This window comes from Galeopterus variegatus, unplaced genomic scaffold (genome assembly GCF_000696425.1).
Source record: "Galeopterus variegatus unplaced genomic scaffold, G_variegatus-3.0.2 Scaffold1109, whole genome shotgun sequence".
NCBI classification, from domain to species: Eukaryota; Metazoa; Chordata; class Mammalia; order Dermoptera; family Cynocephalidae; genus Galeopterus; species Galeopterus variegatus.
Window position 1 is genome coordinate 197,299 of NW_007727220.1, and position 12,263 is coordinate 209,561.

Below are 12,263 nucleotides of genomic sequence, written 5' to 3' on the forward strand. Positions count from 1 at the left end.
TTTTTTTTTTTTTTTTTCTTTTTTGTCTTTTTTCCGTGTCCGGCAACGGATTGCAACCCTCAGTGTTGCCCCCGTACCGGGGACCGGCAACGGGATCGCAAGCCTCGGTGTTGCTCCCACACCTCGCTCAGCCAGGGAGCAGGAACCGGTCTGTATGTGGGATCCGAACCCTCGGGCGGGAGTGCCGCCGCGCTTCCCAAGCGGCGCACTATCCAGTGCGCCACCGGGCCGGCCCTCCCCTGTGCTTTTTCACTTTTCTGTTTTCATATGAATACTGCTGATGTGTTAATGTGGTTCATTTTTTCACTTTTCCATTCTATAATGCCAGTGGTGATGATGTTCTAACATGGTTCATTCTTAACTCACAGGTTTGTTTGTTTGTGTTTTAATAGGACAAGGGCTCAGAGGACTGGACGTACTCAGACATCGGTGTTCTTCCCAGTTCTTGACCCCTGTTCCTGTCTCCAGCCTGTCTCGGCTTATCCATTTTGATTCCTTTGAGCCGTTCAGAGGGGCGGTTTCTGGTAGTTGTGGCTTTTATGCTTTCAAAGAATTCTTTCAGTCCAGAGAATTACTCCTGGCACCCCTGTGTGTGTCACCTGTCAGTGACCTGCGGCAGTATGTACTTCCAGTGCACCTACTGCTTACTGTTGCTTTAGTCACTAATCGCTTTCAGGTTTGAAAGATGCAGTGGTTCCTTCCTCTCCTGAATCCTTTCCCACATGACACCCTGCCAACCCATGCAGCCACACCAGAGAGAGATTCTTTCCAAACTGGCTCCAGTCACTGGCATCTCACTTTAAGATAGGGAAGGCTACTACCTAGGGCACTTTAAGTCAGTGACAGCCCCTTATTTGCACTTCACCTTTTGACCGTAACTGTTTCCCCAGAGCAGGAACTTGTGGAAATAAATACCTTGGATGACGTTGCAACCTGCAGCAAGTGCTTCCATCTCGGGAATCTTTTGGAAGCACTTGTCAGTGTCTTTTCTCATATCATGTTAGTCACTAACATATTTAAGGTATGTGCTATTTGCCCAGCTTTTAGAAAATTCAATCATTTTTCTAAATAAAAAGGACGTACTGCACCCAGCAATGTCATTCTGTACATTTACTGTGATTACTTGTACCATTTATAGAGGTATAACACTTGCCAAAATGCGTTACATGCAGTACTTAATGTTTGCAAGATTTACTCAAAAAGATTTAAAGTGGCAGCTTTGTTTGGTATTTGAGAAAGAGATGTACAAAGGTCACAGCACCAAGCTGTGGAATGTTTCTGGAGAAGTAGCATGCATGCTGACCCAGATGTGCCAGGGTGGAGCTCCACACCCGGTGCACATATGCCCCCAAGCTCCTTCACATATGTGTTTCAGTATCCACATTCGATGCCTGAGGATTTAGCAGAGAGGAACACTGCGTCTTTAAATGAGAAAGTGTACAATTCTTTTTCCTTATACAGCATGTCAGCATCTAAAGTTCATTTTTCAACCTATGATATAACAATTTGTAATAAAGCCTTCATGAGCTCATGACATGAAGCACTGTTCTGTCATCAAGTACTCTCAAATATTTCTGATACTGCTGAGTTAAGACCATCAGAAAATGTTAGCACTAAATCATGTTTGGAGCTCTACTATTTTACTGATCTCTTTAAGTATTTGTTCCTGCCACTGTGTACTGTGGAGTTGACTCGGTGTTCTGTCCCAGTGCGGTGCCTCCTTTTCACTCCCCCACTGCTCTCTGTGGTGAGAAATTTGCCTTGTTCAATAATTACTGTACCCTCGCATGACTGTTAACAGCTTTCTGTGCAGAGATGACTGTCCAAGTGCCACATGCCTATGATTGAAATGAAAAATCTATTGTTACCTCTGAGTTGTGTTCCACAGAAAATGCTATCCAGCAGATCATTTAGGAAAAATAATTCTATTTTTAGCTTTTCATTTCTCAGCTGTCCTTTTTTTTCTTGTTTGATTTTTGGCAGCAGTGGAGAATGGGTTATATAAAGATTGCCTGCTAATATGAACAGAAATGCATTTGTAATTCATGGAAATAAATGTAACATCTTCTATCTTCACATTTATGTTAAGATTCAGTGTTGATTTTCTCTGGATCAGCGTGTCTGAATGGACAGTCAGGTTCTGTTTGTGCTTAAAACAGAAGTGCTCATGGGCCTCACTTTGCCATCCCAGGCAGTGCCCCAAAGCTTTGGTTTACATAAGATGATTTTGAAAGATGTTTCTATTGGGTCCTTTTTTTCCTCTGCATGGCAGAGAGTCATAGGTCTCATATATTCTGCCAAACCCTGATGAAGAAGCCCAAATATCTCAGGTTGGATTCTCTGGTTCTCTCTCTCTTGGGCCTGCCTATGTGCCCCAGAGCTGTTGCTGGGCACAGCTGAGGGCTGGGAAGGGCTGCCCAGCAGCATGTGGCCCACACCACCCGGCCCAGGGTGCTGACACTCACACCTTATGTGGCTAAAGAAGGGTGGCTGACTCATCCTCAGAAATCAGAACCACATCTCAATTTCTACTCTAAAATACACTCTTCACTTCCATGCTCAGAGCTGCCATGTTAAGGTCCATACAGCATTGACAGGATACAGAGATTTGACTGTTATTTGATACATTGATAAGTCAGTTTTCATTTTAAAAAGAGCATTGACAGTTTTATTACTCTCGTTTCTTTGTACTTTTTAAATGGAATGTTAGTATTATTATGAGGTTAATTTGCAATCCTCTTCTAAATAGAAAACCATAGCCTTGGTTACTAATGTCTTGGGACTATGAGCTTTTTCCCATCCCCCGTGCTGGTACTGTGGAGTCAGATTGGCATGAAACCACTAACTGCATTCTAGAATTACTGTAGCCATAAGTTGTGTGCTTTTTATTAATCATGCCAAACCGAATTTAACAGGTCAGACCAAGGTACTTGTGAAAAGTACTAGCTATAATATGTAATAGACTCTTCATTTTGGCTCTTCTTACATTTCTAAAAATGTACAGATTAGGTTATCAAATTCATATAGATGATACTAAACACCTCCATTATTAGTGTGCTCAAATAAGCTTTCAGACTAATGGCTTTTTTGGTGGCTAATATGTAAGCAAAAAAATATTGTGGAAACATTCCAGTCTTTTCATTTAGTATGAAAGAAATACCTAACAAGCCAGTGGGATGGATTTGGGAGAACTCATCATGAGGACTCTGTCCTGATACAAATCTTCAAAGCTGACAGAGACACACAGACCATTGTGATGTCTGGGTAGAAGAATATTGTTATATTTTGTCTTCACACTCATTCCACACTCATTTCTTCTGCTTTTGGGCACAGGCAATGGGTGTGGATGTTAACAGTTAGCTTTGAGAAGCTACACGTGGCTTGCCAGTGGTTGTCTCTTAGGTATGCTGCCCGTGCCACATGCCACATAATATTCAGATCATTCAGAGGAGACTGTTTTATCTTTATTTGCTTATATGTTAATATGGTTTTTTAATTGGTAATTTTTATATAGGATGGTAATAGTATGTTAATACATACATACATATGCATACATGCTTTGGGTCCTTCCATAATACTTTTATATTTGTAAATCAATGTTTTGGAGCAATCCCAAGTTTAAGGGAAATATTTTTGTAAATGTAATGGTTTTGAAAATCTGAGCAATCCTTTTGCTTATACATTTTTAAAGCATTTGTGCTTTAAAATTGTTATGCTGGTGTTTGAAACATGATACTCTGTAGTGCAGATGAGAAGCATGTAACAGTAAAGTAAACATGTGGTTTGTCCAGCTGTCATCCAACTCAACTTGATGGATCAGAAACAACTGGGAATCCGGAGCAAATTCTCTAGAGTTGCACCAGGTTTACCTAAAGCCTGTTGCCTTTTTTGTGCTGTTTATCCAGGTAGAGCACTCAAGAAAGTTCTGAAACTGCTTTGTATCTGCTTTGTACTGTTGGTGCCTTCTTGGTATTGTACCCCAAAACTCTGCATAGATTATTTAGTATAATGGTAAGTTAAAAAAATGTTAAAGGAAGTTTTTATTAAGAATCTGAATGTTTATTCATTATATTGTTACAATTTAACATTTATTTGTGCTATTTGTGATTTGGTTAATCTGTATAAAAATTGTAAGTAGAAAGGTTTATATTTCATCTTAATTCTTTTGATGTTGTAAACGTACTTTTTAAAAGATGGATTATTTGAATGTTTATGGCACCTGACTTGTAAAAAAAAAAAAACTACAAAAAAAACTTAGAATCATTAAATTGTGTCCCTGTATTACCAAAATAACATAATATTGTGCACGTATAGTTCACTTGCAATTTCATATGTGAAAGTATGAAATCAATCCTTTATTACAACATTTCCCAAATAAGTGTGTCTTCCTAATTTGACTTTACTTATAGTAATTAGTGATAGGATCATAAGTTGGTCTTCTGGAGTGGAATGGGGGTTTTAGTGCTCCCTTAGGTTTTCCAGGTGGTTCTTCAGGCCTTCTGGTGTAGGGGGGGACGAAGGCATCTTCCTCATCCTCCTGAACTCCAGCAACCTTCCTGCTGGGGCAGACATCATGGGCAGCCCCTTTTTTCAAACTTAAGAAATCATGAATGTGTTAGTAACTCTCAGACATTTGGTTCTTGTCACTATTGAGCATTATATAGTGACATTTACAAGACAGAGATACTGGGAAATGTTTTTGATGTGGTGTTGTAGAAAGCATAGGCTTTGGACCCTTGAAACTGGGTTCAGAACCTGCCCCTGTATTACAACTACAGCTGGCTTTGGGCCAATCCTTCTACTTCCCTGTGCTTCAGTCTCTTCACTTCAGGCTGTCAGCTATAAAGTGGAACCAGTATTACTTGTGTTGCATGTGGTAAAGATTATAAAAATGTATTTAAAGTGTTTAGCATAGTACCTCAAAGCAAGTACTCATTAAATAGCAAGTCTTCCTAAATGCTTTTTTATTTCATTAAATCTTGTTGTAAGGTGTCACTAAAATGTCTGCTAACTGAAGTAACTGCTTTCTCTTAATCTGAGAGAGGAAAACCTGTCAGAAAACTTTCCTCCGGAAATGAGCTGATCCAGCCCAAACTGGAAGACTTTGATGGGGTGGTTGAAACACTTGTGGGAGTATTATACGTTTGCTTTCTCCTTGAGAGAGTAATACTCTTCATTGTTATTCAAATCCTATAGAAAGCAATTAAAATAGTCACCTTCCTTGTCCAACACAGGAGTCTAATAATCACATTTTTTCTCACTTTGTGGTAGGCTCTTTAGTACAGCCATTCTGGTTGGCAGTCTAGGCCACATCTAGACTGCCCTATTCGCTGTATTTGATCAGAACCCATGTGTTCCGAGCTGACATGCGGGGCCATTGTGTGCTGTCTGCAAGGGGTAGAAACAAACCCAGGACCAGGAGTGCATGGAGCAGGTGGAGGCAAGCTGCAGCCCCCCTGAAACCCTCGGCTGTGGAGGGAGGGACGGGGATTGGGGGTGGCCAAGGAGGAGCAGTGAAGGTACGAGTTTTCATGGGGACCAGGCTTGCACGACTCTAGTCTAAAAGGAAGGAGCCAGTGGGGAGGGAGAGACAGAAAGGGGATGATGGAGCCAGCCCTGTGGCGCTGAGGCGTCAAGAGGGACCCAGGGCTTCTTTCTCTGAGTCTGGCACCAAGGACAGCAGAAGACAAAGGCTTCTTCTGGGTGGAGAGGAGGAAATGTAGGGAGGTCATGCCCCATCACCTGTCTTCCAGGTGAAGTGAGAGACAAGGTCTGTGTCGAGGAATAGCTGCCACAAGAGGGGGAAATCAGGACTGCCTGCTTCAGTGATGGCCTGTGGTGACACACTAGGATGTTGTTCTACCTTGCATGTCATTAGCTGGACTGGGCGGAGCAGAGGACCCAAAGGGTGAGATGGAACAGTGAGACAGTGAGGTCACAGGGCTGGGTAGAAGGGGCGACAGCATGCAGGCAGAGATCGTGTGGGCAAGGACACCCACTGCTGCCCTGCAGATGTGGGAAGCGGTGGTCACGTTCCTGTCACATCCAGATTCTTTGAAAGTGGAGTACTTCTTGGCATAACAGAAGCCTGGGGTGTGTCTGTGAATAGAAAGTCATCAGGGTAGGAATGTACAGGGAATTGTGACGCTAGCATGCTGGACATGTCACCCTCATGGGTAGTGACATGAGGTAAGGTGGTGGCAGTAGCAGGGAGCCTTTTGCCTGGCTCCACTCTGATTTTTAATCTGCTCTCAGATCAGTTCGGCAAACATAGTGCCTGCCACATACCTGGCAGAGCCCCAGCTGGGGCTGCAGGGCTGCATCAAGGACAGTCTCTATCTTCAGGAAATCCCTAAGTTGTAGATCTGAGAGATTGATGAAAACCTTTCAGCCGTGTAAAGGCTAAGGAGTCCAACAGCTTTGTGATAATATTTCCGTGGGTGTACACAGTGTGCGCATTTAAAAGCTTACTGATTACAACAGGAGTGTGAAAAGTAGTCATTCTCTGTCTAAAAGCAAAGTTTTGTCTCTTTCTGAGGGGATCAGAAGGACCTGGGTTGCTGTCACTACCATACACATGATCTTTGAGAGCCACCACAGTACTGTGGGCACACAGAGAATATAGGCAGGAGCCTTCTCACTTTGAAATGAAAGGCATCTTTAATCACCAATTCCTGGAAAAATTCTTTCCTGCTTTCTTCTTCCCCCTCATTCTCCGTTTCCTGATTTCTTCTTTCCACAGTCTAGAGTCAAAGGGTTCTTTTTGAAAAAATGTCCTGCATTCACACCCTGGGCATAGAGATGCTTTCCCCTCAGCCAACTGCAAACATGACACTGTCCCTTGTTTGGAACTGCAGGCTGTGATGTGCTGGGCAGTGTTCCTGGACAGGAAACCTGGCTGAGCTGGGTGATGCAGAACAACCATGCTGTGGACCCATGGGCTTGGGAAAGAAACATTGGGGAATTAAAACACTAGGTAAGGGCAGCGCATGATTGGGTAGGAGTTGGGAAGGATTACTTTGAGATTCTTGGCCAGAAGGAGCACATTTTGTTTATTAATAAGATCAGAAGGTAACAGCTGGGTGGTCAGCTGTGGAAATGGTGGGCAGAAGCTGCCCATTGGACCAGAGAGGGCATGTGTGTGGCAGGAACCCAGGCATGGGGAGCACGTGTGTGTGAAGGAACAAGGGGCAGATGGGAGGTGTGCAGGGCCCTGGGGCACCAGGGCTGGAGCTTTCAAGCTCAGGACCAGACACTGGAGGAAGATTTGCTGCAGACTGACAATGAGGGCAGACAAGCTAGCTGTCCTCACTCAGAAGGTCCCCGGGCCAACTCAGGCCAGTTTGAGAGTCAGGCAGGACCCAGTGGCCATGTCACCGTTTCCCTAAATCTGTGCTCCCTTTTTTCTTTCCTCTAATCCCATAGAGTGCTTTTACTTCCTTTCCAAAGGTGTCACTACTTCCTTTTAAAATACTAAAGTGTTCCTATTCCATGGGCATGGGAAACTGTCTAGACTTTATAGGCTAGAAAATGTGGATTTTCTGAGATGGAACGAACTACCCAGAGAGTAGGAGAGCACAGGAAGAGACCATGATGGGGACGTCTCAAGACTGAGCACCAAGAAGCTAATGCTGATCTCTTCAAGAATTGTTTTGTTTTCAGAATTTCTTTTGAAAGGCTTTCCTGCACTTATACATCCCACATAAGGCAGTGGTGTTCAAATTTTCAAATACTTTATCAGCAGTACCCTTCCATGAAATGCAATCTAAGAGTTGACCTATTCTGAAAATAAGCAGGGGTGCGGTGGCCCAGCACCCCTGCCTGACTATGGCCCACTGAACAGCAGAACATTTCAGCCATAGAGGAACCAAGAAATGATAGAAACCATAGGGAGAAGAGCAAATGTTGCAAAGACTGAGCAATTGAAGAAACAGAACAAGGCCACTCATAACTGTTAACACCTTCACAGTTAGACCAAGGTGGGCCCAGGGGGACAGAGCCAGCAGCATGGGAGTCACTGCTGGACAGGTCACCAGTAGGAGGGCCAAGTAATTGAATGGGGTCAGGTCATCCTCCTGGTTTAAAAGTACGGGAAGAATTACTAAGACCACTGGAGAGGTCACACAAACAACAAGACGCAGGCAATAGATGATAATGGATGAACTCCTAAGCTGTTGAGTATTGCAGTTAAGGAAGAAAACAGGGCTGCCCTCCTGGCGCTGACCATCTGACAGGGAAGCCAGGTGCTAGTGAGTGTAATATCTAACATAGTTATAAAGAAGTAAAACTATAGATACAGTTAAGTGCTTGAAGGAGAACAGATGCAGGAGTGAGGTAGAGGCGCTGACTCCCGCAGTATTAGAAAAGGCACTGTCACTGCTAGGTTGAAAGCAAAAATCCATAAATCTGCAAGGGCAGCTGCCTCGTTTTTGAGTGTGTCTCAGTTAAGAAGGAAATGCTGAACCAGAGCAGATTTCGCAAAGAGTCATACTGTCAGTGAAGGCCACCCACTGCAGGTAGGCACCGGGAGATTAACACTTGGGGCTCAGTGTTGTCACATTTCAACCCTGGAAGCGGGGTGGTGGCCCACGGCTGGCAGCACAGCATTTAAATGGCATCTACCAAAGGGGGCAGCACAGGGCAAGGAGGAGGTACAGAGGGGCCAGGATGTCCAAGTGAATTCTCCAAGATAGTGCTAGCTGCTGCCCGACATGTGCAGACAGCACAAAGAACTTCATCAGAAGGGGAGGGCCGATGATGTCCTGACAGAAGAGAAAACCGAGCAGCTGGGGAGAGGGTGAGCAAGCAGCCTGTGTACCCACCTTCAATCCCACTGTCCCAGGACCCAGCGAGGGAAGGGGGGGAACTGGGGCAAACCACAGGGTAATTCTGTCTGGCTTCTCTCCACAGGGAAAAGAGGTCCTAGACTAGACCGTGAAATTGGGAAGGTTCTGCCAGAACAACTCAGGCCCAAGGCATTTCCTTTTTTCAGGTGGGGTTAAGACTATTTGGTGGATGATACGAGATTCATAGTGGCTAACTGTTCCCCAAAAGGGAGTCGGGTGATTGCACTGACCCCCTGGGGATGGGGGAGGCACAGAAGTATTGAGGCCACACTGAGCTATGCAGACGCCTCTTCAGCAGCTCCTTGTTTCTCACCTATCCAGCACTGACGTGAGGCTCACCAGGGTTGCATATCTGTGCAGGCTCCCTGTTTCAGTTTAACAACATGCTGTCATCAGAGTAGGATGCCCCACCTGAGATCAGAGAACACAGGGTCTCCACTGGCAAAAGGAAGGCAGACACACCCCCAGAAACCCTGAGTGGCTGCTGGAGGGAGCACCGTGACAGCAAGGCCTGGGGCAGTGACTCTGTGAGGCCTTGCTGCTGGGCTGTTGACAGGGGCTCACTTGATTAGATACCCCAGTGAAATGCTCAGACCAGCCTGGGAGTGAAATCAGAGATTGCGTTCAAATCTTGACCCTGCTTCAAATGTTGACCCTGCCTCAAATGTTGACCCTGCTGCTGAGTGACTTCAGGCAAGGCCATCTCAGCCCTGGGTCTCTGCCGGATGACAGCACCTGCCTCCCAGTGGCACATTCCCTCCCCTTTCCTTCTCATTTGTCTTTTGTTTGCTTTGCATTTTCTTTTTCCTTGGAGGGGGCAGGTGTGCATTTCCGGTTCTGGAGGCCATGGCAGGCCCCTAAGAGAACCCACACTGCTCTGGTCCTCAGGTCACAGATCTCCCTGTGAAGCCCCTTCCGTGGAAGATCCTGAGGCCTTACTGCACTCCCTGCCACAGTTGCAGCATGCTGACCCATGCCCTTCTGGGCTCAGCCCTGGTAGTCCAGCCTGAGCCCTTGCCAGACCTCCTTTGCCAGCTCCAAGGGTGAATTCATAGCATATGCCAATGAGGTCTGACTCCAGTGGAGGAAAGGCCCAAGAAAGACCACACCTCTTGGGCTGCAGCTGAGAGCTAGGCTCCTCTTGGGATGGAGGCTGAGCCCTCCCGCAGTTCCACCAGGGCAGCCCTACCCCTGGCATTCGCCCAATAAGAACAGTACCAATGTCGCCCAGATCCAGGCAGCACTCCAGGTACACCAGGGAATTTCTTCTAATGTGCATCTTCTTGACAGGTACACCAAGAGGTTTAGTACTTTGTATTACTTTGGTAACCAGACAAAGGTAGTCATTAAAACTAGAGAACGTTTCATGGAAGGTGCTGTCTCAGATGACAAGTGGGGAGGCTGCATACAGGTGTGTTAAGACTTGCAGGACATTTCTGTCCACAGAAATCTCTCACGTTGTCACCTCCCATCAATACTTTCTTCTGTCCACTCTGCCCAAAAAAGTAGACCTTGGGCTACATTTATGACTACATTCTGCTCTCCAGCAGTCTTAACATTAAATCTTTGTGGGTATTTTTGGTGGCTGGCTGGTACTGGGATCCAAACCCTTTTTGATATTGGTGTTATAACACCATGCCCTAACCAACTGAGCCAACCAGCCAGACTTAACATTAAATTTTGAAAGTTATTAATATTCCTTTCTCAAGATCCTCTCAGATCACAAGGAGCCATATCTCTCATGACTGTGGTTATCAAACCTCTTCTTAGGGCTGGCCCGGTGGCGCACTGCTACAGTGCGCCGCTTGGGAAGCGCGGCGGCACTCCCGCCGAGGGTTCGGATCCCACATACAGACTGGTTCCCGCTCACTGGCTGAGCGAGGTGCAGGGAGCAACACCGAGGGTTGCGATCCAGTTGCCGGTCCCAGGCCGGTACGGGTGCGACACTGAGGGTTGCGATCCGTTGCCGGTCATGAAAAAAGACAAAAAGGAAAAAAAAAAAAAACAAAAAACCTCTTCTTAGACACTTCCTGATTCCTGTGAGTCCCCCAAGAGTTCCTCTCTTTACCAAATCTGACCACTCCTCCACTCTTTCTCAGATCCCTATTTTATAAATAGATTTTACTTTTTTTTTAGTAGTTTTAGATTTGCAGAATAATTGATCAGATAGAGTTCCACATACCCAGGCCACTCCCACCCCTCCACCCTCAACACGTCTATCCCTCCCAACCCCTGTCAACCATGGGGCTTTTTGCTGTCACTATAGTTTTGCCTTTTCCAAAATGTGACGTAGTTAGAAACAATACAGAATGTATCCTTTTCAGACTGGCTTCTTTCACTTAGCAATATGCATTCAAGATTCCTCCATGTCTGTTTGTGTTGAGATAGCTCATTTCTTTTTCTCACTGAATAATATTCTATTGTATGGGTATACCACACTTTGTTTACCCATTCAGCTATTGAAGGACATCTCAGTTGCTTCAGGTTTTTGGCACTTATGAATAAAGCTGCTGTAAACTTACATCCGTGTACAGGTGTTTGTGTGGACATGTTTTCAACTCATTCAGGAGTTTACCTAGGTTCACTATTACACCAGGCTCAGATATCTTAAGGAATAAATATCAGTTCTCTGTAATCTCTTCCAGAAAACAGAAGCAGAGGGAACACACATAACTTATCTATGAGGCCAGCGTTATCCTAATACCAAAACCAGATAAGACTTTACAGAAAAGGAAAACTATAGACCAGTATCTTTCATGAACATAGATGCAAAAATGCTCAATAAAAAATAAATAGGTCGGCCCAGTGGCGCACTGCTACAGTGCGCCGCTTGGGAGCGCGGCGGCGCGCTCCCGCCGAGGGTTCAGATCCCACATACAGACCGGTTCCCGCTCACTGGCTGAGCAAGGTGCGGGCGCAACACCGAGGGTTGCAACCCCGTTGCCGGTCCCGGTCCGGTACGGGCGCGACACTGAGGGTTGCAATCGTTGCCAGACATGACAAAAAGGAAAAAAAAATAATAAATAAATAAATAAATACCCATACCAGCCAGCCTCCACCAAAATATATATAGAGATATAAATATAGATGTAGTTATATATACACACACAGAATCCAACAGTTTATAAGAAGATTTAGACATCGTGACCAGGTGGGATTTATTCCAGATTGCATACCTGCTGGTTCAACATTCAAAAATCAACAAATACGGGCCGGCCCGGTGGCGCACTGGAGTGTGCACCACTTGGGAGTGTGGAGGCGCTCCCGCCGAGGGTTCGGATCCCATGTGGAGACCGGTTCCCGCTCACTGGTTGAGCGCGGTGCGGATCCCATGTGGAGACTGGTTCCCGCTCACTGGTTGAGCGCGGTGTGGATCCCATGTGGAGACCGGTTCCTGCTCACTGGTTGAGCACGGTG

General features: G+C 45.5%; 1 protein-coding gene across 1 annotated transcript in view; it reads left to right on the forward strand.

The window, feature by feature from the left end:
* Positions 1-4,995, forward strand: part of MAPK1 (mitogen-activated protein kinase 1) — a 42,433-nt gene extending 37,438 nt beyond the window's left edge. The window contains exon 8 of the mRNA XM_008574799.1: positions 393-4,995. The gene's annotated coding sequence lies outside the window, so the exon portion shown is untranslated. The remainder of the gene's footprint in view (positions 1-392) is intronic.
* Positions 4,996-12,263: the final 7,268 nt, after the last annotated feature.